Source organism: Giraffa tippelskirchi, chromosome 3, assembly GCF_054371585.1.
Source record: "Giraffa tippelskirchi isolate mGirTip1 chromosome 3, T2T-mGirTip1v1.2.pri, whole genome shotgun sequence".
Taxonomy (NCBI): domain Eukaryota; kingdom Metazoa; phylum Chordata; class Mammalia; order Artiodactyla; family Giraffidae; genus Giraffa; species Giraffa tippelskirchi.
The window spans coordinates 62941229-62966097 of NC_137277.1; the positions used below are offsets into that span (position 1 = coordinate 62941229).

General features: G+C 43.5%; 1 long non-coding RNA gene across 1 annotated transcript in view; it reads right to left on the reverse strand.

Moving 5' to 3' along the window:
* Positions 1–24869, reverse strand: part of LOC145542993 (uncharacterized) — a 48017-nt gene that overhangs the window by 4053 nt on the left and 19095 nt on the right. The window lies entirely within an intron of this gene.

Sequence of the window (24869 nt, forward strand, 5' to 3'; positions counted from 1 at the left end):
AGTGACCTCATATGGCTTATGGCAGAAACCTGTCGGGGGTTTATACCGGCCTGCCAATGCCAAGAGGCATCCAACGTTTCCTTCGGGGACCGACCAGAAATGGGCAAATCATGTGGACCAAACTCTCCTTTCTCAGCCAAACATTCTGGTCTCTTTGACCATTTCATAACGTCTTGAGAATTAGAGGTACTAACTTAATCTGTCGGATCATAGACTTTCAAGGCACTTGTGATCTTTGCTGTTACTGTGTACTGTTTTAGGTCTCAAACTTGGATTGGTAGTCAGGAAACACCTAGCCTCACTAGGAATCAAAAATTCAGAAACTAGATGGAGCTCTAACTCCAAGAGCATCTCTGAGGTTAAAGGTTACTCAGGTGGGAAATACAATGAGTTTCTTCCTTTGGTAACACTTGCTGTTAGGAGACTTTCCAGTGGCTTTTGTCGCAACTCCTTAGATATTCTCTCTGGAATCTGTGGGAATGAACAGGAAGGACTAGTTCTATCAATTTTTCTTCACTGGCCAGCCCTTCATCATCTCTTTTTCTATCGCTTATACTTGTGTGGCAATGCTTGGAAGGAACATTTCAGTTTTATGTTTGTACTGGTCTTATTGTGGTCAGGAATATACTCAGAGTCGTGCACAGGCACTCAGGTGACAAATGTTTCCCCCCATGGTCTTAGCTTGAGAGACATTCTGGAAGGTTACTCTGATTGCACCCCGGGTGGCATCAGAGGCAAGCAAGGTTTTAATGGTGAGGAACTGGACATCAGTCTGAGATGCCATCAGGTCTACCCCTGGTGCATCTCCACCCCACCTCACTGATAGAACTGGGAGGGACGAGTACAGTGCCTGCATTGGTAAGGGAGAGACTAAGTCTGACCAGGAAAGGAAAGTTTTGGTGTAGTCTGTCTACATCCCCATCTAGAGCAGGGAGGGACACCCCCAGTAGAAAGATGGCACTGGTTGCTTCTTTTTCTCTTACAGATTGGAGCTAACAATTCCATGCTCACTCCTTTGAACTGTATCCAGAAAAGAAAAAAAAAAAAAAACTGGGATAGATTTGATCCCCAGAGCTTAAAGAAGACACATCTGGTCTTCCTATGTGATACTGCATGGCCATGGTATCCATTGGAGGATTGTGAATGGTGGCTGGTTGGAGGGTCTGTTAATTATAATACTATTTTACAATTAGACTGATTCTGTAGAGAACAAGGAAAGTGGGTAGAAGTAGTATATGTGTTGCACTTTTTCTCTCTTCGAGATATGCCAGACTTATGTCCTAAGGGTATAGATTTGGGTATGAAATCTTTAGCTCCCTCCTGTCCTCCTACAATGCCCCTGTATCAGGGACCCCCAACTGAACAGGCTGAGAATCAGGCACCCTTCCAGTAGGGGTTACCTCAGTCTCGGTAGAAATTCAAACAGTATCAATGGTGGTTGAGACTATTTAGAGGACACAGAAAAGTACATTAGAGATTTTCACAAACATAAGGGTGTTACTCTGTTTTATGACCTTACTTGAAAGGAAGTGATGTATATCTTTGGACAAACGCTGATTCTCAACTCGAAAACTTGAGTTTTGGGGAAAGCAGTTGCTTATGGAGATGAATGGCTTTGTAATGAGTCAGTAGGGAAGAGGAAGAATGAGATAGGCACCCTCCCCACTGGGAATCAGGCCGTCCCAACTATAGAACCAGACTGGGACTATAACAGGGCTAAAGGAAGATGAGATCAGAGTTATTTTGTCAGATGTATTTGAAGGACTCAGGCAAGCCTGTACTAAGACTTTAACCTATGCTAAATGGTAATTATAGAACAGGAGGAGAAGGAAGCTCCTGGTAAATTCCTAGGTAGACTGAGAGAAACCCTTTGCAGATTCACCGAGATTGATTCCGAAAGTGAAGAGGGGAGAATGAGCTCAAAAGATAGATTTCTCACTCAACTGGCTCCTGATATACACTGTAAGCTATTAAAACAGATGTATGGATCAAATCAGTCTTTAGATAATCTGTTGCAACTGGCTCAAACAATCTATTATGGTAGGGAACATGAGGAAAAGGAAGAAATGAAGAAAAAGACAAAGGAACAGGCAGAAGCCCTTGTAATGGCTGTAAGAACCGTTCTTAAACAGCCTGAGAAAAATGCCCAGAGGGACTTGGGTGAAAAGGAATGGGCTTGCTATTACTGTGGAAAGGAGGGACACCACAAGCGAGATTGCCCTCAGGCATCTAAGCCGGCCCTGGCTCCATGTCCGCTCTGCAAGGGACCACAATGGAGGAGAGAGAGCCCCCAGAGGCATAGGTTCGGATTCTCAAGACAATCGAGACTGAAGGTGCCCAGGTGTCCCCACAAAAACTGCCGTCCTAATTACATCTAAGGAACCCCAGGTATTAATTACTGGGGGGGGGGGAGGCAATCCATCGATTTCCTTTTAGATACAGGGGCAACTTACTCTGTGCTTACTGAAGCCCCTGGCCCACTTTCTTCCCAATCTGCTTCTGTAGTGGGACTGTCTGGATGAGCCAAAAGGTATTACTTCAGTTGTTCTTTAAGCTGTAACTGGAACTCTGTGCTATTTTCACATGAGTTTCTGATCGTGCCAGTGTCTCCCTCACCCTTTTTGGGGAGGGATATACTGAACAAGGTCCGTGCTTCTGTTTTCATGAATATGGAGCCTTCCCTTTCTCTCCCTTTAATTGAACAAAATGTAAATTCTAGAGTGTAGGATGATGGAAAATCTGTGGGTGGAACACAAAATGCTATTCCTGTAGTTGTCAAGATCAAAGATAAGGATTTTAACCCATGAAATTACCCCCAGGTTTGGGCTGCCACAGAGGCTTCAGAGTGACAATGGCTCTGCCTTTAAAACTGTTGTAACTCAGCAGGTGTCTAAAGCTCTAGGAATAGAACAGCACTTACATTGCTCCTGGAGACCCCCAATCCTCAGGAAAGGGTGAAAAAGCTAATGATATTATCAAAAGACATCTGCACAAATTAACTCAAGAGACGCAGGACAATTGGATTAATGTTCTACCCATAGCCTTAATGAGGGCTCAGACTGCCCTCCAAAATGAGAGACTGTCCCCCTTTGAATGTATTTATGGAAGGCCTTTCTTACCCACAGACATTTTTATAGACCCTGAAGCCTTAGAATTAACTAGTTATGTAACTCAGCTCTCAGCTTTTCAACAGATTAACAGAACTCCAAGAGGTGACTCCTGATGGAGGCTCTGAGTCAAGCAAGACTCTATTTGAGCCAGGAAATGAGGTCCTCATAAAAACATTGGGATCTGGGGGCCAGTCCCTCGAGCCCCTCTGGGAAGGCCCTTACCAGGTTATTCTTTCTTCTCCCACAGCTGTCAAAGTGCCAGGAATTGATTCGTGGGTGCATCACACTCAAGTTAAGAGGTGGCACCCAGACCAGAAGTAAGTGACATCATTTTATGTCTTTACTTTCTATGCTCTGACATTGTACTTTTCAAATGGGCCTGATAATCTATGTGAGTCTACTTATGCTGACTCCAAAAATCCTGAGTCTGCCATTTGATCCTCAAGAAAATGCCTTCCTGTTCTGGGCTCACTCCTATGCTGCACTCCACAATTGGTCTGACTTCTGGGTCTGTGGAGCACTCCCCTCTTCATCAGTGGAAGTCTTCCTGTGGTAGACATCTCCACTTCAAGGATAGACTTTCTCCAAGTCTGCAAATACCTTCAACAACAATCATATGTGATACTTCTTCTTAAACTGAGGACATCTAAAACCCCTAAGATGTACTAGTGCAACACTTTGTACTTAAACTGTGGACATTATGTGATTTTTAATTTTGATTATACATAGTCTCAGTTTAATGACTATTTCACAACATATAAGGCAAATGGGTTTAGCTCTAATGGTTTTTTACCTGACATTTATGAAATATGGGATGAGGTTATATAGCTAACTCCTGAAAAGGGGTGTCTAATATCTACTGCCCTTATATGCTGGGAACAAATAGAGCCATCCCCAGAAGTTAGCCAATAATTTAATTAAAATGATTGGAAACAATTGGGATTTTTGCCTCAGGAAATATGCAATGTAATCATTCCCTTGTTTTCCAACCCCAGTTCAAGCCCTTCCTTTGCCTGGTCAGGTGCTGATTGTGACTGGATATCTCAGTCACGCTGGCTTGCTCCAAACAGGACCTATTGGATATGTGGTTTTACCTATGTGAATGACTCCCCCTGGTTGAATAGGGAAATGAACCCTAGGTCTAGTTTTACTCATGGGTTCATACTCTCAGAGCTTCCAGAATAGCCTGCTAATTTACCACACATTAAAAGTCGGTGGGCAAAGTCTGTATTTAATTGGTATGATTATTTGGCTGCAATTTTTGTTCCCTCTCTGCAAACTCCAGGTGTTATGCTACAAGTGGATGCTTTGACTAATTTTACTCAACAGGCATTACAAGGTTCTCAAAAAGCTATTTCAGCTCTTAATGCTAAACAAGCACAAATTAGAAAGGTGGTCTTACAAAACAGATTAGCCTTAGATATTGTGACAGCTGCACAAGGAGGAACTTGTGCCATTATTCATACCCAATGCTATGCATATATACCTAATATGAGCACTAATGTTACTCATTTTACTAAATATATGAACAAGATGATTGAGGCTATGGATACTCCTGAAGCCTCAATTGCCTCACTTTGGGAAATGTTAACTAGTTCCCCATGGTGGAAAACTATATTAATTACAATAATTCTGATTGCCCTGTTTTTGTTCTTTGCTCCCTGCATCTGTAAATGTGTAGCTCTATTTGCTTCTAGTTGCATGCAGGTTTTTAAGTTACAAATTGTTGCCCAAGCTCCTACAAGTGCCACAGCCTCTTCCAACTATCACTTGGAGTCCCTGGATCAGAAACCCTCAATATGAGGGTTATTAGAATATGTTGCCTCAACAATTTAGGGACAATTCCCCCTTATCTGCTTGGAAGGAGTTACAGAATGAGAATGACGCCCTTTTCCCTAGGCAACATAATTCTCCTAAAAGAAAAGGGGGGAATGAGAGTCAATTCATAGGCAGATTGATAAGAAGTCCAGGGTCCCCAAGGAGGAGAAAGAGGTCTGGGGCTCTCGAAGTGGAGATAGGTGTCTGGAATTCTCAAGGAGGAAGAAAGGACCAACTTTATTTGTCTCCATTCCTTAGTCTTAGTCAATTACACAATTCAGTTTAAACTCTGTACTAGGGATTATACAAAACCAATGTATCCTGCTTTAGGACAGTTTCTCCTTCCTGAAAACATTCTGACTAATCCACCTGATGAGAAGAGCTGACTCATTTGAAAAGACCTTGATTCTGGGACAGATTGAGGGCGGGAGGAGAAGGGGATGACAGAGGATGAGACGGTTAGATGGCATCACTGACTCAATTGACATGAGTTTGTGTAAACTCCGAGAACTGGTGATGGACAGGGAGGCCTGGTGTGATGTGGTTCATGGGGTCGCAAAGAGACCAATATGACTGAGAGACTGAACTGAACTGAACTGAATCCTAATATCTTAGAATGTATATTAGTGGAGTGGGTCTGGTAGGATGATTTTGTTGTTGTATTTTTTTTTTCCAGTTGAGCTATTTCTTTTTTTTTTTTTATAAATTTATTTATTTTAGTTGGGGGCTAATTACTTTACAATATTGTAATAGTTTTTGCCATACATTGACATGAATCAGCCATGGGTTTACATGTGTTCCCCTTCCTGGACCGTTGTTGTATTTTAATCTTGTTATCCTAAAAGGTAAATTGTGGGAGTGGGTCTGGTAGAATTTTCACAAACTTGAGACATTCTTTTGATTCATTGTATATAACTCCATTGCTAACACTAGCAACTTTCTGCTCTTTTCTGATGTTTATGTCAGAAGCTTTTTCTATCCCTTTTATACTTTAATAAAACTCTATTAAACAAAAGCTCAGAGCAATCAACCCTCAACTCTGGCCCCGGATTGAAATCTTCTCCTCCAGAGGCCAAGAATCCCAGCACCTTTCATGGTTCAGCAACAAATTTTCAGTAGCACAATGACCTAGGAATGTGTTTGCAAGGCTCAGAAAGGACAGGGAGACACACGGCCCTGCCTGTAGAATTTAGGCCCTCAGAGCAGGCCTGGAGGTGTGACATCTGAGAAGCACAACAGTTGCCTGAAAACATACTCTCCGTGGATGCCTTTCATTCCTCAAAGTAAGATAGCTTTCCCAGACATGTGCGTAATGAGATTCACAACTTCTTGAAAGCGGTTGCTTCAAGGACATTTTTGAGTGGCACCTGAGGTCCTGCACCTAGGGAAGGATCGCACACTCACAGGGAAAATCTAAGTAACTTACAGACGTCTGCTGAATCATGGTTCCTCTGCAGGAGAGATCTAGTGAGCCTAGGTCTGTTTGGAAAATTCTCTGATCCTATGCATACACACACTGTGTATAAACCTGGATAAGAGCTTCAGGGGCAAAATTCGCATTTTTCTCTTGGAGAGAACTACTGGGGTGTGGCCTACAAATTGCTTGAAAATCCATCTGATGGCTGTTTTCCTCCTTCTGACAGAGCTAGCTTCGCTCCCACCTTTGACAATTCAGGAGAAAGGAAGCGGCCCACAATTCCTCGCCTGGGGCAAATTTGAGGTGCAAGGTGACCTTGACCTGGAGAACACACTATGGCACCCAGCCCCCTCGGAAACACTCCTGAAGTCTGCTTCCTCCTGGGCAGTAACTTTATAACCTAGGAATGTTTTTGCGAGGTACAGAGAGTGCAGGGAGACACACATCCCTGACTTGGAAATTGAGGCCCTTGGAGCAGGCCTGAAGGTATGACGTCTGAGAAGCCAAACACTTGATGCAAGATTGAGGCCTGAAAACACACTGTCTGGGGCTGCATTTCCTTCCTCCAAGAGAGCCATACATGGCTGGAAAATGCTGGCATGGAGGTCAGTTTTCAGTGGCAATGACCCTTCAGGCCCTGCACCCAGGGAGGGCTACCACACTCCCAGGGAAAATCAAAGCAATCTACACACGGCTGTTCTGTCATGTTTCTGCTGCAGGAGAGACCTAGTGAGCATAGGTCTCTCTGCCACATGCTCGGATACTGTTGGCGGGGGGAACACCCTGTGTGCCCACCTGGATACCAGAGCTAGGGGCCAAAATTCGCATTTATCTCCCGGAGAGCCTTAACATGGGATGGCCCAGCAACTGCTTGAAAACGCCTCCCATTGCTATTTTCTTCCTTCTGACAGAGCGAGCTTTGCTCCCCGCTTTGGCATTTTGGCAGCCAGGGGGTGGCCCACCACTCCTCACATGGGAGGTTCCAGGTGCCCTTGGCCAGATGATCCCAGCATGGCACGCAGCCACCTCAGACACACTCCCGCAGCCTCCTTCGCCATGGGCAGGACCACGCTGACCTAGGAAAGTGTTTTCAAGACTTGCAGAGTGCAGGCAGACACACGGCCTTGACTAGAGAATTGATGCTCTGGGAGCAGGCCCAGAGGTCTGGCATCTGAGGAGCCACACGCTGGCTGTGCGATAGAGGCCTGAAAACTGACTCTCTGGGACTACCTTTTCCTGTTTCCATGAACGTGTGTGTCCCAAGCCGCCTGCGGGTTGAGAGTCAAACCCAGCTGGGAAGCGCTGGCTGGGAGGTCATTTTTCAGTGGCAATGAGCTCTGGGGTCCCACGCCCAGGGAGGGCTCCCACACTCCCAGGGAACGTCAAGGCAACCTCCACATGGCTGTAATGTCACATTTGATCAGGAGGAGAGAGCTCATGGGACAAGTCCTGTCTGCACTGTGCTCGGATCCTGCAGGGAGAACACCCTGGGCACCGACCTGGATGCCCTACCTAGGGGCCCAAACCGGCATTTTTCACCCGGGGAGGCCTAATGCGGTGCCGCCCAGCAACTACTTGCAAAGTCAGCCCATTGCTGTTTGCTTCCTTCTGCAAGAGTTAACTTTGCTCCCCGCTTCGGCATTTGGCAGGTCTGGCCTGCCAACCCTCTCCAGGGGCCATGGGAGGTGACAAGTGCACTCGGCCAGCTAACCCCAGCATGGGACCCGGCCCCCTCAGATGCACTCCCACAGCCTCCTTCCACATGGTCAGGACCACGCTGACGAAGGAATGTGTTTACAAGCCTCGAAGAGTGCAGGCAGACACAGGGCCCTGACTTGGGAATTGAGGCCCTGAGAGCAAGCCCGGAGGTCTAGCGTATGAGGAGCCCCACACTTGCTGTGCGAAAGGGGCCTGAAAACCCACTCTCTGGGGCTACCTTTCCTGCATCCAAGGATGATAGCATCCCCAAGCGCCTGCGGGCTGAGAGTCACCCCCTGCTGGGATGCGCTGGCTGGGAGTTCATTTTACAGTGGCATTGCCCCTGGGGTTAGGGTTAGAGTTAGGGTTAGGGTTAGGGATAGGGTTAGGGTTTAGGGTTAGGGTTAGGGTTAGGGTTTAGGGTTAGGGTTAGGGGTTACTGTTAGGGTTAGGATTAGGGTTAGGGTTAGGTTTTAGGATAAGGGTAAGGGTTAGGGTTAGAGTTAGGGTTAGGGTTTGGGTTAGGGTTTAGATTTAGGGATAGGGTTAGTGTTAGATTTAGTGTTAGGGGCCTATGGACGTGCCAGGATAGGTTAGGGTAAGGTTTAGTCTTAGGCTTAGGGGTTAGTGTTATGGTTAGGGTTAGGTTTAGGCTTAGGGTTAGTGGTAGGGTTAGGGTTAGGTTTAGGGTTATGTTTTAGGGTTAGGGTTAGGGTCAGGGTTATGGGTTAGGGTTAGGTTTAGGGTTAGGGGCCCATGGACTTGCCAGGATAGAGTTAGCTTAAGGTTTAGGCTTAGGGTTAGGGCTAGGGTTAGGATTAGGTTTTAGGGTTTGAGTTAGGGTTAGGGTGACGGTTATGGGTTAGGGTTAGGGTTAGGTGTTATGGTTAGAGTTAGTGTTAGGGTTAGGGGTAGGGTTTAGGGTTAATGTTAGGGTTAGGCTTATGCTTAGGCTTTGGGTTCGGGGCCCATGGGATGCACAGGGACCTCGGCCAGGTGATCCTGGCATGGCCTTGGGCCCCCTCAGATCCACTCCCGCAGCCTCCTTCCCCATGGGCTGGACCACGCTGACATAGAAATGTGTTTGCTACGCTCGAGAGTGCAGGAGGACACACAGCCCTGACTCGGGAATTGAGGCCCTGGGAGTAGGCCCGAAGGTCTAGCATCTGAGGAACCACACACTGGCTGTGCGATTGAGGCCTGAAAACCCACTCTCTGGGTCTCCCTTTCCTGCCTCCATGAAGGAGATGGTCCCAAGGCCCCTGTGGGCTGAGAATCACCACTGGCTGGGAAGCACTGGCTGTGAGGTCATTTTCCATTAGCAATGGCCTCTCAGGTTAGGATTAGAGTGAGGTTTAGGGTTAGGGTTAGTGTTAGGGCTTAGGGTTAGGGTTAGGGTTAGGGGTTAGAGTTAGGGTTAGGGTTAGGGATTAGAGTTAGCGTTAGAGTTATGGGTTAGGGTGAGAGTAGGGGTTAGGAGTTAGGATTAGGTTTAGTGTTAGAGTTAGGGGTTAGGGTTAGAGCTAAGTTAGGTTAGAGCTAAGAGAGTTAGGGTTAGGGTTAAGGTTAGGGTTAGGGTTTAGGATTTGGTTAGGGTTAGGGTTAGGGTTAGGGTTAGCAGTTAGGGTTATGGTTAGGGTTAGTGTTATGGGTTAGTGTTAGTGTTAGGGTTAGGGTTACGGTTAGGGGTTAGGGTTAGTGTTAGGTTTTAGGGTTAGGTTTAGGGTTAGGGTTAGGGATTAGGGTAAGGTTTAGTGTTAGAGTTAGGGTTAGGGTTCGGGTTTATATTTAGGGTTAGGGTTAGTGTTAGCTTTAGGGTTATGGGCCCATGGGACAGGCCAGGTTAGAGTTAGTCTAAGGTTTAGGCTTAGGGTTAAGGGTTAGGGTTATGGGTTAACATTAGGGTTAGGTTTAGGGTTAGTTTTTAGAGTTAGAGTTAGGGTTAGGGGATCGGGTAATTGTTAGGGTTAGGGTTAGGTTTAGGGTTTAAATTTATGGTTAGGGTTAGAGTTTAGGGTTAGGGTTAGGTTTACGGATAGTGTTTCAGCTTAGGGTTAGGTTTAGGGTTTAGGATTAGGGTTAGGGTTATATTTAGGGTTAGTGTTAGGGTTAAGTTTTTGTTTATGGTTAGGATTAGGGTTAGTGTTAGGGGTTAGGGTTAGGGTTATGGTTAGGGTTGGCTTTAGGGTTAGCAGTTAGGGTTAGGTTGGGGATAACGTTAGGGTTAGGTTTTAGGATTAGGGTTAGGTTTAGAGTTATGGTTAGGGATAGGGTTAGGTTAGGTTTAGGGTTAGGGGATAGGGTTAGGGTTAGGGTTAGGGTTAGTGTTAGGTTTCATTGTTAGGCTTAGGGTTATTGTGTAGGGCTAGGCTTATGGTTCATGTTCGGCTTAGGCTTAGGGTTAGGATTAGGTTTAAGGTTTAGAGTTAGGATTTGGGTTAAAGTTAGGTTTTTAGGTTTATGGATAGTGTTTAGGCTTAGGCTTAGGGTTAGGGTTAGAGTTCAGGGTTAGTGTTACGGTTAGGGTTAGGAGTTAGAGTTAGTGTTAAGATTAGGGTTATGGATTAGGTTTAGTGTTAGGGCTATGGTTAGGCTTAGGGTTAGGTTTAGGGTTAGCGGTTATGTTTAGGGTTAGGGTTAGGGTTAGGGTTAGGGTTAGGGTTAGGGGTTATGATTAGGTTTAGGGTTAAGTTTAGGGTTAGGGGTGGGTTAGGATTAGGGTTATCATTAGGGTTAGGGTTTAAAGTTAGTTTAAGTGTTAGGGTTAGGGTGAGGGATTAAGGTTAGGGGTTAAGGGTTAAGGTTAGGGTTAGGGATTACAGTTAGGGTTAGGATTAGGGTTAGGGTTAGGTTTTAGAGTAAGAGTTAGGGTTAGGGTGAGGGTTATGGGTTAGGGTTGGGAATTACAGTTAGGGTTAGGCGGTTAGGGTTAGGTTTTGGAGTAAGGGTTAGGGTTAGGGTGAGGGTTATGGGATAGGGTTAGGGTTAGGTTAGGGTTAGGGTTATCATAATGGTAAGGGTTTAGGGTTAGGGTTAGTGTTAGGGGTTAGGGTTAGTGATAGGGTTAGGTTTAGGGTTAAGATTAGGGTTACCATTAGGGGTAAGGTTAGGGTTAGATTTAGAGTTAGGTTTTAGGGTTAGGGTTAGTGTGAGTGTTAGGACTTAGGGTTAGGGTAGGATTAGGGTTAAGGGTTAGAGTGAGTGTTACGGTTAGGATTATGGGTTAGGGTGACGGTTAAGGTTAGGGGTTAGGGTTAGAGCTAGGTTTAGGGTTATGGTTAAGTTTAGGGTTAGTGTTCAGAGTTAGGGTTAGGGTTAGGGTTTAGGGTTAGTTTAGGGTTAGAGTTAAGGTTAGGATTATGGTTTAGTATTAGGGTTGGGGTTAGGGGTTAGGGTTAGGGTTAGGTTTAGGGGTTAGGGTTAGGATTCGGTTTAGGGTTTAGGGTTAGGTTTAGGGTTAGAATTAGGGTTAGGGAATAGGGTAAGGTTTAGTGTTAGAGTTAGGGTTAGGGTTCAGGTTTATATTTACGGTTTGGGTTAGTGTTACGTTTAGGGTTAGAGGCCCATGAGACTTGCCACGTTAGAGTTATTGTAAGGTTTAGACTTAGGGTTAGGGGTTAGGGTTAGGGTTAGGGTTAGGTTTAGGGCTTAGGTTTAGTGTTAGGGTTAGGGTTAGGGCTAGGGCTTAGGGTTACGGTTAGAGTTACGGTTAGAGTTAGGATTAGGGTTAGGTTTTAGGGTTAGGCTTAGGGTTATTGTGTAGGGTTAGGCTTATGGTTAGTTTTTGGGTTAGGGGTAGGGTTAGTGTTTAGGGTTAGCATTAGGGTTAAAGTTACGGTTAATGATTAGGCTTATGGATAGATTTACAGATAGTGTTTAGGTTAGGGTTAGGGTTTAGGGTTAAGGTTAGCGTTACGGTTGGGGTTATGGGTTAGTTTAGGGTTAGGGTTACGGTTAGGGTTAGGGTTAAGGGTTAGGGTTAGGTTTATGGGTTAGGATTAGATTTAGGGTTAGCGTTAGGGTTATGTTTAGGGTTAGGGTTTGGGTTAGCATTAAGGTTATGTTTATGGTTTTTGTTAGGGTTAGTGTTAGGGGTTAGGGTTAGGGTTAATGTTAGGGTTACAGTTAGGGTTATGGGTTACGGTCAGGGTTAGGGTTAGGGTTGGATCAGAATTAGGGTTATTGTTAGGGTTAGGGTTAGGGTTTAGGATTAGGGTTATGGGTTAGGGTTAGGGTTAGGGTTAGGGTTAGGTTAGGATTAGGGTTAGGGTAGGGTTCGGTTTGTGTTATGGTTAGTGTTATGGTTAGGTTTAGGGTTCTGTGTTAGGGTTAGGGTTATTGTAAGGGTTAGGATTATGGTTAGGTTTAGGGTGAGTGATAGGGTTAGGGTTAGTTTTAGGGAATAGGCTTAGTTTTAGGGTTAGGGTTATGGTTAGGGTTAGGGTTACAGTTTAACATTAGGATTAGGGTTTAATGGTAGGGTTAGGGTTAGGGTTAGCGTTAAGGTTAGGGTTTCGGATTAGGGTTAGGTTTAGATTTAGGGTTAGGGTGAGAAGTTAATTTTAGGGTTAGGGTTAGCTTTATGGGTTATGGTTAGGATTAGTTTTGGATTAGGTTTAGGGTTAGGGTTTTGTGTTAAGGTTAGGGTTAGTGTTAGGGTTAGACTTATGGTTAAGGTTGTGTTAGGGTTAGGGTTTATGTTTAGTGTTAGATTTAGTGTTAGGGTTAGTGAAGAGGTTAGAGTTAGGTTCAGAGTTAGGTGTAGGTTTAGGGTTAGCATTAGGGTTTACAGTTAAGTTTTCTGGTTAGGGTTAGTGTTTAGCGGGATTATAGTTATTGTTTAGGTTATGGTCAGGGTTTAGGTTTAGGGTTAGGGTTAGGTTGAGGGTTAGGATTCAGGTTTAGTGTTAGTGTTAGGGTTAGTGTTAGTTTTTAAGGATAGTGTTAGAATTAGAGTTAGATTTAGGGTTTCAGGTTAAGATTTAGGGTTAGGTTTAGGGTAAAATTAAGGTTAGTGTTAGGGTTAAGATTAGGGTTAGGATTAGAGTTCTTGTTAGGGTTCAGGGTTAGGGTTAGAGTTAGTTTTAGGGTTACGGTTAGGGTTAGGTTTAGGGTTAGGGTTAGGGTTATATTTAGGGATTAGGGTTAGGGTTAGGGGTTAGTGTTAGTATTAGGGTCAGGTTAAGGGTTAGGGTTGGCGTTAGGGGTTAGGGTTAGGTTTAAGGTTAAGTGTAAGTGTTAGCATTAGGGTTTCGTCTTAGGGGTAAGGTTAGGATTTAGGGTTTGGGTTAGAGTTAGGGTTAGGATTAGGGTTAGGTTTAGAGTTATGGTAGGGTTAGTGTTAGGGTTAGGTTTAGGTTTAAAGATAGGATTAGAGTAGGGTTAGGGTTAGGGTTAAAATTATGGTTAGATGTTAGTGTTAAGGTTAGAGTTAGGGTTAGGGTTCCGAGTAGGTTTAGGGTTAGAGTAAGGCTTAGGGTTAGGGATAGGGTTACAGGTTATGGATAGGGTTAGGGATAGGGTTAGGATTAGTGTTAGGGGTTAGGGTTAGGGTTAGATTAGCGTTCGAATTAGGGTTAGGTTTAGAGTTTAGGGTTAGGGTTAGGTTTAGTGTTAGAGTTAGGGGTTAGGGTTAGGGTTAGGGTTAGTGCTGTATTTAGGGTTAGGGGATAGTGTTAGTGTTAGGATTAGGGTTAAGTTTACGGCTAGGGTAGGGTTGGGTTAGAATTAAGGTTAGGGTTAGGGTTAGGGTTAGGGTTAGCTTTAGGGTTAGGGTTATGGACAGGATTAGGGTTTAGAGTTAGGGTTAGGGTTAGGTTTAGCATTAGGTTTATGGTTAGACTAGAGTTTGGATTAGTGTTAGGCTTAGTGTTACGATTAGGGTTAGGGTTAGGGTTAGGGTTAGGGTTAGTGTTAGGGTTAAGGCTAGGTTTGGGTTTGGGGTTAGGGTTGGGTTGGGGTTGGGTATCGAGTTAGGGTTATGCTGTGCTTAGTTGCTCAGTCCTGTCTGACTCCTTGTGACCCCATGAACTTTAGGGTGCATGTGTCTTTTCAAATTATGGTTTTCTCAGGGTATTGCCAAGTAGTGGGACTGCTGTGTCATATGGCAGTCTTATTTTCCAATTTTTAAGGAACCTCCATAGTGCCCTCCATAAGTGGCTATATCAATGTACATTCCCAGCAAGAACACAAGATGTTTCCCTTTTCTCTACATCCTCTCTCGCATTGTCTGTAGATTTTTTGTTGATTCCCATTGTGATTGGTGTGAGGTAATACCACATTTGTCGTTTTGATTTGCATTTCTCTAGTACTGACAGAATAGTGAGCATCTTTTCATGGGTTTTTGGCCATCTGTATGTCTTCTTTGGAAGGTCTTCTTCTATGTTTCAGCCTCCATTGATCTTTATTTCTGTTTTTGTGCCACTGCCATACTGTCTTGATTACTGTAGCTTTGTGGTATAGTCTGAAGTGAGGGAGGCTGATTGTTCCAGATTCATTTCTCATCCTTACAATGACTTTGGCTATTCGGCAACTTTTGTGTTTCCATACAAATTGTAAAATTTTTGTTCTAATTCTGTGGAAATTGCCATTGGTAACTTGACAGGGATTCCACTGACTCTCTGTTGTGGTCCTTTAATGGACTGGTACTTGGGCTTACAGAGTCAACCGATAAGAAAGTGAAAGAAGGAAGAAAAGAGGCTGATATTCTCTGGTTTACACAGTATGCCAATATAATTCTAGGACAAAGAGCTAGCACCGTCTACATAGGCTCAGGGCACCCTCTCAAAGAGGTCTCGAAAGCCCGGGCAAGTAAGTAGACACGGCAGACACCTGTGTTCCGTGGAAGCAGCCTGAAAGGAAGGGGAAAGAGAGAGAGAGAGAGAAAGAGCGAACGAAATGAGGAAAGAAACGGGGACCAGTGTTCTGATAGAACAAAGGCATTTATTCAACATATTGTGGGCATATATATACTCTCTTACAAGATAGCCCTTTTTAGCAGAGACAGGGATAAAAAAAATCTTACAAGTTATTCAGGAAGATTGAGGCTAGAATCATTTTCAAGGGAGGGGATTGTAAAAATTACTTTCCATATCAGAAGGGAAGAGAGTTGTAAATGGCCTCTTTTCACCGTATGGAGAAGCTGCTTTCCATACGAGAAGCATAAATTCCTGTTATTCTGGGAACCACATGCGGTTCTTCCAGCACCTGCATTCAGGTGGTAATGAGGAACAAAGGATTTATGCAAGACCGAAAACAGCATACGGGAAGCCGTCTGTTAAATGCTACCTTACAACTGTCTAGATTGCTTTGGGTAGTAGAGTCATTTTCACAATATGGATTCATTTAATCCAAGAACATGGTGTATCTCTCCATCTGTTTGTATCATCTTTGATCTCTAAGCATAATGCTTTGATATTCACGAATTTTAAGTGTATCAGCAGTTCATTCCTTTATTAAGCTACTTCTGCATTGTTCAGACATAAATTGTCCATCTGTTGAACAATTGTTTCTTTTCCCACCAAGTTTTGATATTTTAAGTAAAACCGTTATAAAGAGTGCAGTTCAGTGCAGTTCAGTCTCTCAGTCATGTCCGACTCTTTGCGACCCCATGGACTGCAGCACGACAGGCTTTCCTGTCCATCACCAACTCCTGGAGACTACTCAAAGTTATGTTCATCATGTCAATGAAGCCATCCAACCATCTCATCTTCTGTCATCCCCTTCTTCTCCCACCTTTCCCAGCATCAGGGTCTTTTCAAATGAGTCTGTTCTTTGCATCAGGTGGCCAAAGTATTGGGGTTTCAGCTTTGGCATCAGTCCTTCCAATGAATATGCAGTACTGATTTCCTTTAAGATGGACTGGTTGGATCTCCTTGCAGTCCAACGGACTCTCAGGAGTCTTCTTCAACACCACAGTTCAAAAGCATCAATTATTCGGCATTCACCTTTATTTATAATCCAACTCTCATATCCATACATGACTATGGAAAAACCATAGCTTTGACTAGACGGACCTTTGTTGGCAAAGTCATGTCTCTGCTTTTTAATATGCTGTCTAGGTTGGTCGTAACTTTTCCTCCAAGGAGTAAGCATCTTTTAATTTCATGGCTGCAGCCACGATCTGCAGTGATTTTGGAGCCCAAGAAAATAAAGTCTGTCACTGTTTCCACTGCTTCCCCACCTATTTAACATGAAGTGATCTGATCAGATGCGATGATCTTAGTTTTCTGAAAGTTGAGTTTTAAGCCAACTTTTTCACTCTCCTCTTTCACTTTCATCAAGAGACTCTTTAGTTCTTTGCTTTCTGGCATAAAGGTGGTGTCATCTGCATATGCGAGATTATTGTTATTTCTCCTGGCAATCTGGATTCCAACTTATGCTTCATCCAGCCCAGCATTTTTCATGATATACTCTGAGAAATTGTGTCTTAGTTGCTGCTAGAAGTCCACTTTTGGGGGGTGGCCAGAAGGACAGTTAAAATCAATGATGAGAGAGTTGCCTGGTAGCATAATGGTTAGGATTTGACTCTTTCTCTGTTGTCACCAGAGTTCAATCCCTGGTTGGGAAACTGATATCCAGCAAGCAGCATGGCCAAAACAAACCCAAAACAAACAAAAAAACTGAAAGCTGAGACTAAAAGTGCCCTTTGTAGGAAAAGCTCGTCAGGTTCATCTCTCTGATTTGTACTCTTCTTGCCCTCATTTTGAATGTTCTGAAGCATATACTCTTGTTCCTTGTAACGCTATTGTGTCAGAGTTTGAGACATCACCAGTTTTCTGGGCCTAGCCCTTCATTAGCTTCATCAGAGGGGCTTGGGTTAAAAAGAGAAACAAGGTAGTTATGCTCATGTCCACCCCAGGAATAAGTTTCATCAGGGAACTGTGGCTCACATACTTAAGGGAATCTGTGTCCTCAGGACTGGCCCTCCTCCTTTTCACCTGCTGATCAGAGGCCCAGACACCGCCATCATGGTTTCACTTCTAAGGGCCTGGATTTCAGGATGGCTTTGGGGTAGCAGGACCCTCTTACTCCTGTGTCTGCCGGAACACGAGCATGTCTGAAAAGAGTCTGAGTGAGTGTTTCTTGTCTTAGGAAGCCTTGGCCAGCATTGCTGAATGAAGATTTCTGTTCTGAGCCAGAGAAGGCAGTCATGCAATGATAGTGAAAGAGTGGAATCCTTACCACTAGACCAGTTGTCATTGACAAGGCCCTGGCTGAGTGGCTTTGTAGAAATGAATTTCCACAAAGAAGCAGACAGTATTGAAACAAGTACCGTGCTTATTAGGATGAAAAACACTATGTGTGAATAGATAAAATGGTGCACTCAGAAAGAGGTTTCACCATTGTGGTTGCTTAAATCATTTATATGCAGTGTTTCTTTCAAGTTTTCTGGCCAATCATCTTGCTCTGCCTGGTTCTGAGTCCGCATTTGGTCTATCTCAGGGTGCTTTCCATGTGTATGTATATCTTAGCCAAGTCAGGTTCTAGCAAGGAAGCCTAAGGGTAGTTGATGTCACTTACTAACTCTAAGGTGGTGCCCTCTCAACCTTTGACCCTTTGGACCTTTTATTCACATGTGTAGTGGAAAAGGTCTCCTCGACCTTGAGAATGAGGACTCTGTGGTCTTTTATCTGTTATCTTAACAGGAATCAGCTCCTTTTCCCTCCTGCTATTGTCTTCATCTTGTAGTATCTGTCCACATAGTAGAGCCTCCAGGTTCTCAGTCTGGGGCCTCTCTTCTACCTCATTTCCAGCTAGTTTGGGTCGAATGATGGTGTGTGAGTGTACTACATCTGCATGGCATTCCACGTATGAAGATCTGTGCATTTTCCCAGGTAGTCAACTACCCACACCAACCTCCAAGGAAGCCTAGATCTAGGATGTGGTGGGCTTATCTATATCTTATCTCTCCTTGCTTATCTATAACTTCTACTCCCACAGTGAGGAAGCGGGCTCCCACCATGTGCCATTTATCTGTGCATTGTACCTTTTTGTGAGAGGGCATCAGAGGGCAGACACACTGAAACTATAATCACAGAAAACTAGCCAATCTGATCACACATTGTGTATCTCAATGAAACTAAGCCATGCCGTGTGGGGCGACCCAACACAGACGGGTCATGGTGGAGAGGTCTGACAGAATGTGGTCCACTGGAGAAGGGCATGGCAAACCACTTAAGTATTCTTGCCTTGAGAACCCCATGAATATTATGAAAAGGCAAAATATAGGACACTGAAAGATGAACTCCCCAGGTCGGTAAGTGCCCAATATGCTACTGGAGATCACTGGAGAAATAACTCCAGAAGGAATGATGGGATGGAGCCAAAGCAAAAACTATACCCACCTGTGGATGTGACTGGAGATAGAAGCAAAGTCGGATGCTGTAAACAGCAATATTGCATAGGAACCTGGAATGTTAGGTCCATGAATCAAGGCAAATTGGAAGTGGTCAAACAGGAGATGGCAAGAGTGAACATTCTAGGAATGAGCAAACTAAGATGGACTGGAATGGGTGGATTTAACTCAGATGACCGTTAAATCTACTACTGTGGGCAGGAATCCCTTAGAAGAAATGGAGTAGCCATCATGGTCAACAAAAGAGTCCGAAATGCACTACTTGGATGCAATCTCAAAAACAACAGAATGGGAGGCGGGGCTATGATGGCAGAGGAATAGGACGGGGAGACCACTCTCTCCTCCACAAATTTATGGAAAGAACATCTGAACGCTGACCAAACTTCACAAAACTACTTCTGAAGCCTGGCAGAGGAAGTCAGGCTTCCACAAAGACAGCGCATTATCTTCAAAAGTGGTAGGAGAAATTATAAAAGATAAAAAGAGAGACAAAAGAGTTAGGGACGGAGACCAATCCCGGGGAGAGAGTCGTAAAAGAGGAGAAATTTCCAAGCACCAGGAAACCCTCTCACTGGCGGGTGTGGGGGAAGATTTCTTATCTCGGAGGGCAACGTAACTGGGAGGAAAAAATAAATAAAACCCACAGATTACGTGCCTAAAGCAACTCCCAGCAAAGAACCCCAGACACTCGCATCATCCGCCACCAGCAAGTGGGGGCTGAACGGAGAGGAGCGGGCGGCACTGCCTAGGGTAAGGACCGGGCCCGAGTGCCCTGAGGGCAATCTGAGGGAGCTAACGTGAGATAGTAACCTAAACTATGGGACAGCCAGAGAGAGAGAACTATCCCGCGAAAAGCCCAACTCTAAGGCACTGCCGGCCTGCTCACAGAACAAAGGACTGAGCGATACCAGAGGAGAGCCAGCCGGCTGCGGACCACCCCATCCCCCGCCGGACACAGCGGGCAGGGGGGGCCACCCAGAGCTGGAAAGGGGCAAACTCGGCCCCAGAGAGGGCACCCCCTACCAAACTGCAAACAGGCTCCCAGTTTCTAAGCAAAGACTGCTTGAGATCCCGGAGGGTTGACAGCCGCCGGGAGGGTTGCAGCCAGAGACCAGCTCCCCAGAACCGACACAAAGCACACCAGAGCCGGGTGCGCCCGTAAACCGAGGCGGGGACCAGGGAGGTGATAAGCCGCACCGCCCCAACAGGGGAGAGCGCATTCGCCAAACTCCTGGCCGCCTGAGCAGCTCCGACCGGGAAAGGCACAAGCCGTGGGCGAAACCGAGTCTGCGCCTTTGTGGAGTAACTGGGAGCCTGAACCTGAGCGGCTTAGACCTGGGAAGTGCACGCATCTCAGGGCCCACTCCCCGGCCCACTCCCCAGCTGAGTAACCTGAAACCTGAGCAGGGTAGACGGGGAAAGCACACACGCCGTGAGCGGGGGCGAACCCAGTGCGGCCGAGACACTGCGAGCTCACCACACACAAGACAGGTTTGCAGGGTTCCTTCCTCCCCACAGCACGATTGAACAAGCGAACCTAAAGAGACCACCTCCACCCCTTTGTTGCAGGGCGGAAATTAGATACTGAAGAGACCTCCAAACAGAAGCCAAATAAACAGAGGGAAGCGCTTTGGAAGTGACAGGCCAACAGATTAAAATCCCTGTAGTTAATACCGACTGCATTGAAAAGGACCTATAGATCTTGAAAAGTATAAGCAGGAACAAGGATCTATCTGAAACTGAGCAGACCCCACACTGCTCACAACAGCTCCAGAGAAAGTCTGGGATATATATTTTTTTATTATTTTTTTTTTAATTTTTTTAATCTAAAAAAAATTTTTTTTCTCTTCTTTCCTTTTTCTTCAAGTCCTCTATTACACCTTCAACTTTCATTTTCATAACCCACTATTAACTTGCAAAAAAAAACCCTATTTTTGAAGCAAACTGCATACATATATCTTATACCTCTTGTGTTTTCTTTTTTTACTGTTTTTTTCCTGTTTTACTTTTTTTTACTGTTTCTTTTTTTACTGTTTTACTGTTTTTTTTTTCTTTTTACACTGTTTCCTTTTTTCTTTTTTTTTATATTGTAAGTTTTATAAGAGACTAACCTCTACTCTAGATTTTTAATCTTTGTTTTATATATTTGATATCAATTTTGTACATTTAAGAACCCAATCTTTAGGACCCATTTTTACTCAGGAGTGTGATCACTGGCCTGATTACTTTCTCCCCCTATTGATGCTCTTTCTTCTTCCCCAGGGAACCTCTATCTCCCACCCTCCTCCTTCTCTTCTCAACCCAATTCTGTGAATCTCTGAGGGTGTTCTGGGTACCGGAGAACACTTCAGGAACAGGATACTGCCCAGATCTCTCTCTCCCCTCTTGATTCCTCCCTTTCTACTCATGCTCACCTCTATTACCTTCCTCCCCCCTCTCTATGTATCTCTGTGAACCACTCTGAGGGTTCCAGACTGTGGAAAGCACAGAGGGAAGTGCTTACTGGCTAGATTGCTCTCTCCACATTTGAATTCCCCTCTTCCCCTCCTGGTCACCTCACCCCCCCACCTCATCTCTCCATGTAACTCAGTGAACCTTTCTGGGTATCCCTCACTGTGGAGAATCTTTTCACCATTAACCTAAAAGTTTTATTATTGATGCTGTATGGAAGGAGAAGTCTTGAGGCTACTGCAAGAATAACACTGAAAGCCAGGGGAAACATTAATTATTAAGAGACCATCCAATAGCCTCCACATATACACCGAAACCAAGCTCCACTCAAGAGCCAGTAAGTTCCGGAGCAAGACACACCACGCAAATTCTCCAGCAACGCAGGAACATAGCCCTGAGCATCAATATACAGGCTGCCCAGAGGCACACCAAATCCATAGACATCTCAAAAATTAATACTGGTCACTCCATTGCACTCTAGAGAGCAGAAATCCAGCTCCACCCACCAGAACACCGACACAAGCTCCCCCAACCAGGAAGCCTTGACAAGCCACCTGTCCAACCCCAACCGCAGTGAGGAACCTCCACAATAAAGAGGAACTTCATACTGCCAGAGTACAGAAAGGCCACGCCTAACACAGCAATCTAAACAAGATGAAAAGGCAGAGAAATACTCAGCAAGTAAAGGAAAATGAGAAATGCCCACCAAACCAAACAAAAGAGGAGGAGATAGGGAATCTATCTGAAAAAGAATTTAGAATAATGATAATAAAAATGATCCAAAATCTTGAAAGCAAAATGGAGTTACAGATAAATAGCCTGGAGACAAGGATTGAGAAGATGCAAGAAATGTTTATCAAGGACCTAGAAGAAATAAAAAGGAGTCAATATAGAATGAATAATGAAATAAAGGAGATAAAAGACACTCTGGAGGGAACCAACAGTAGAATAACGGAGGCAGAAGATAGGATAAGTGAGGTAGAAGATACAATGATGGAAATAAACGAAGCAGAGAGGAAAAAAGAAAAAAGAATCAAAAGAAATGAGGAAAACCTCAGGGACCTCTGGGACAATATGAAACGCCCCAACATTCGAATCATAGGAGTCCCAGAAGAAGAAGATAAAAGGAAAGGCCATGAAAAAATACTCGAGGAGAGTAACAAAATCAAACACAAAGAACAAATATTAAAAGCAGCAAGGGAAAAGCAACAAATAACACACAAGGGGATCCCCATAAGGATAACAGCTGATCTTTCAATAGAAACCCTTCAGGCTAGAAGGGAATGGCAGGACATACTTAAAGTAATGAAAGAGAATAATCTACAACCCAGATTACTGTACCCAGCAAGGATCTCATTCAGATATGAAGGAGAATTCAAAAGCTTTACAGACAAGCAAGAGCTGAGGGAATTCAGCACCACCAAACCAGCTCTCCAACAAATGCTAAAGGATCTTCTCTAAACAGGAAACACAGAAAGGATGTTTCAACACGAACTCAAAACAACAAAGTAAATGGCAACAGGATCATACTTATCAATAATTACCTTAAATGTAAATGGGTTGAATGCCCCAACCAAAAGACAAAGGCTTGCTGAATGGATACAAAAACAAGACCCCTATATATGCTGTCTACAAGAGACCCACCTCAAAACTAGGGACACACACAGGCTGAAAGTGAAGGGATGGAAAAACATATTTCATGCAAACGGAGACCAAAAGAAAGCAGGAGTCGCAATACTCATTTCAGATAAAATAGACTTTAAAATAAAGGCTGTGAAAAGGGACAAAGAAGGACACTACATAAAGATCAAAGGATCAATCCAAGAAGAAGACGTAACAATCATAAATATATATGCACCCAACATAGGAGCACCACAATATATAAGGCAAATACTAACAAATATGAAAGGGGAAATTAACAATAACACAATAACAGTGGGAGAATTTAATACTCCACTCACGCATATGGATAGATCAACTAAACAGAAAATTAACAAGGAAACACAAACTTTAAATGATACAATAGACAAATTAGATTTAATTGATATTTACAGGACTTTCCACCCCAAAACAATCAATTTTACCTTTTTCTCAAGTGCACATGGAACTTTCTCCAGGATAGATCACTTCCTGGGCCATAAATCTAGCCTTGGTAAATTCAAAGAAATTGAAATCATCCCAGCCATCTTCTCTGACCACAATGCAGTAAGACTAGATAGACCTCAATTACAGGAAAAAAACTATTAAAAATTCCAAAATATGGAGGCTAAACAACACGCTCCTGAATAACCAACAAATCACAGAAGAAATCAAAAAAGAAATCAAATTATGCATAGAAACGAATGAAAATGAAAACACAACACCCTAAAACCTATGGGACACTATAAAAGCAATACTAAGGGAAAGGTTCATAGCAATACAGGCGTACCTCAAGAAACAAGAAAAAAATCAAATAAATCAACTAACCCTACACCTAAAGCAACTAGAGAAGGAAGAAATGAAAAACCCCAGGGTCAGTAGAAGGAAAGAAATCTTAAAAATTAGGGCAGAAATAAATGCAAAAGAAACAAAAGAGACCATAGCAAAAATCAACAAAACTAAAAGCTGGTTTTTCGAGAAGATAAACAAAATTGACAAGCCATTAGCCAGACTCATCAAGAAACAAAGGGAGAAGAATCAGATCCACAAAATTAGAAATGAAAATGGAGAGATCACAACAGACTACACAGAAATACAAAGGATCATAAGAGACTACTACCAACAGCTATATGCCAATAAAATGGACAACTTGGAAGAAATGGACAAATTCTTAGAAAAGTATAACTTTCCAAAACTGAACCAGGAAGAAATAGAAGATCTTAACAGACCCATCACAAGCACGGAAATCGAAACTGTAATCAGAAATCTTCCAGCAAACAAAAGCCCAGGACCAGACGGCTTCACAGCGGAATTCTACCAAAAATTTAGAGAAGAGCTAACACCTATCCTACTCAAACTCTTCCAGAAAATTGCAGAAGATGGTAAACTTCCAAACTCATTCTATGAGGCCACCATCACCCTAATTCCAAAACCAGACAAAGACGTCACAAAAAAGGAAAACTACAGGCCAATATCACTGAAGAACATAGATGCAAAAATCCTTAATAAAATTCTAGCAAACAGAATCCAACATCATATTAAAAAGATCATACATCATGACCAAGTGGGCTTTATCCCAGGAATGCAAGGTTTTTTTAACATCCGCAAATCAATCAATGTAATACACCACATTAACAAATTGAAAGAAAAAAACTATATGGTTATCTCAATAGATGCAGAAAAAGCCTTTGACAAAATTCAGCATCCATTTATGATAAAAACCCTCCAGAAATCAGGAATAGAAGGAACATATCTCAACATAATAAGAGCTATATATGACAAACCCACAGCAAACATTATCCTCAATGGTGAAAAACTGAAAACATTTCCCCTAAAGTCAGGAACAAGGCAAGGATGCCCACTTCCACCACTACTATTCAACATAGTTTTGGAAGTTTTGGCCACAGCAATCAGAGCTGAAAAAGAAATAGGAATACAGATAGGAAAAGAAGAAGTAAAACTCTCACTGTTTGCAGATGACATGATCCTCTACATAGAAAACCCTAAAGACTCTACTAGAAAATTACTAGAGTTAATCAATGAATATAGTAAAGTTGCAGGATATAAAATTAACACACAGAAATCCCTTGCATTCCTATACTCCAATAGTGAGAAAACAGAAACAGAAATTAAGGAAACAATACCATTCACCACTGCAACAAAAAGAATAAAATACTTAGGAATATATCTACCTAAATAAACTAAAGACTTATATATAGAAAACTATAAAACACCGATGAAAGAAATCAAAGAGGACACAAACAGATGGAGAAATATACCGTGTTCATGGATTGGAAGAATTAATATAGTGAAAATGAGTACACTACCCAAAGCAATCTATAGATTCAATGCAATCCCTATCAAGCTACCAATGGTACTT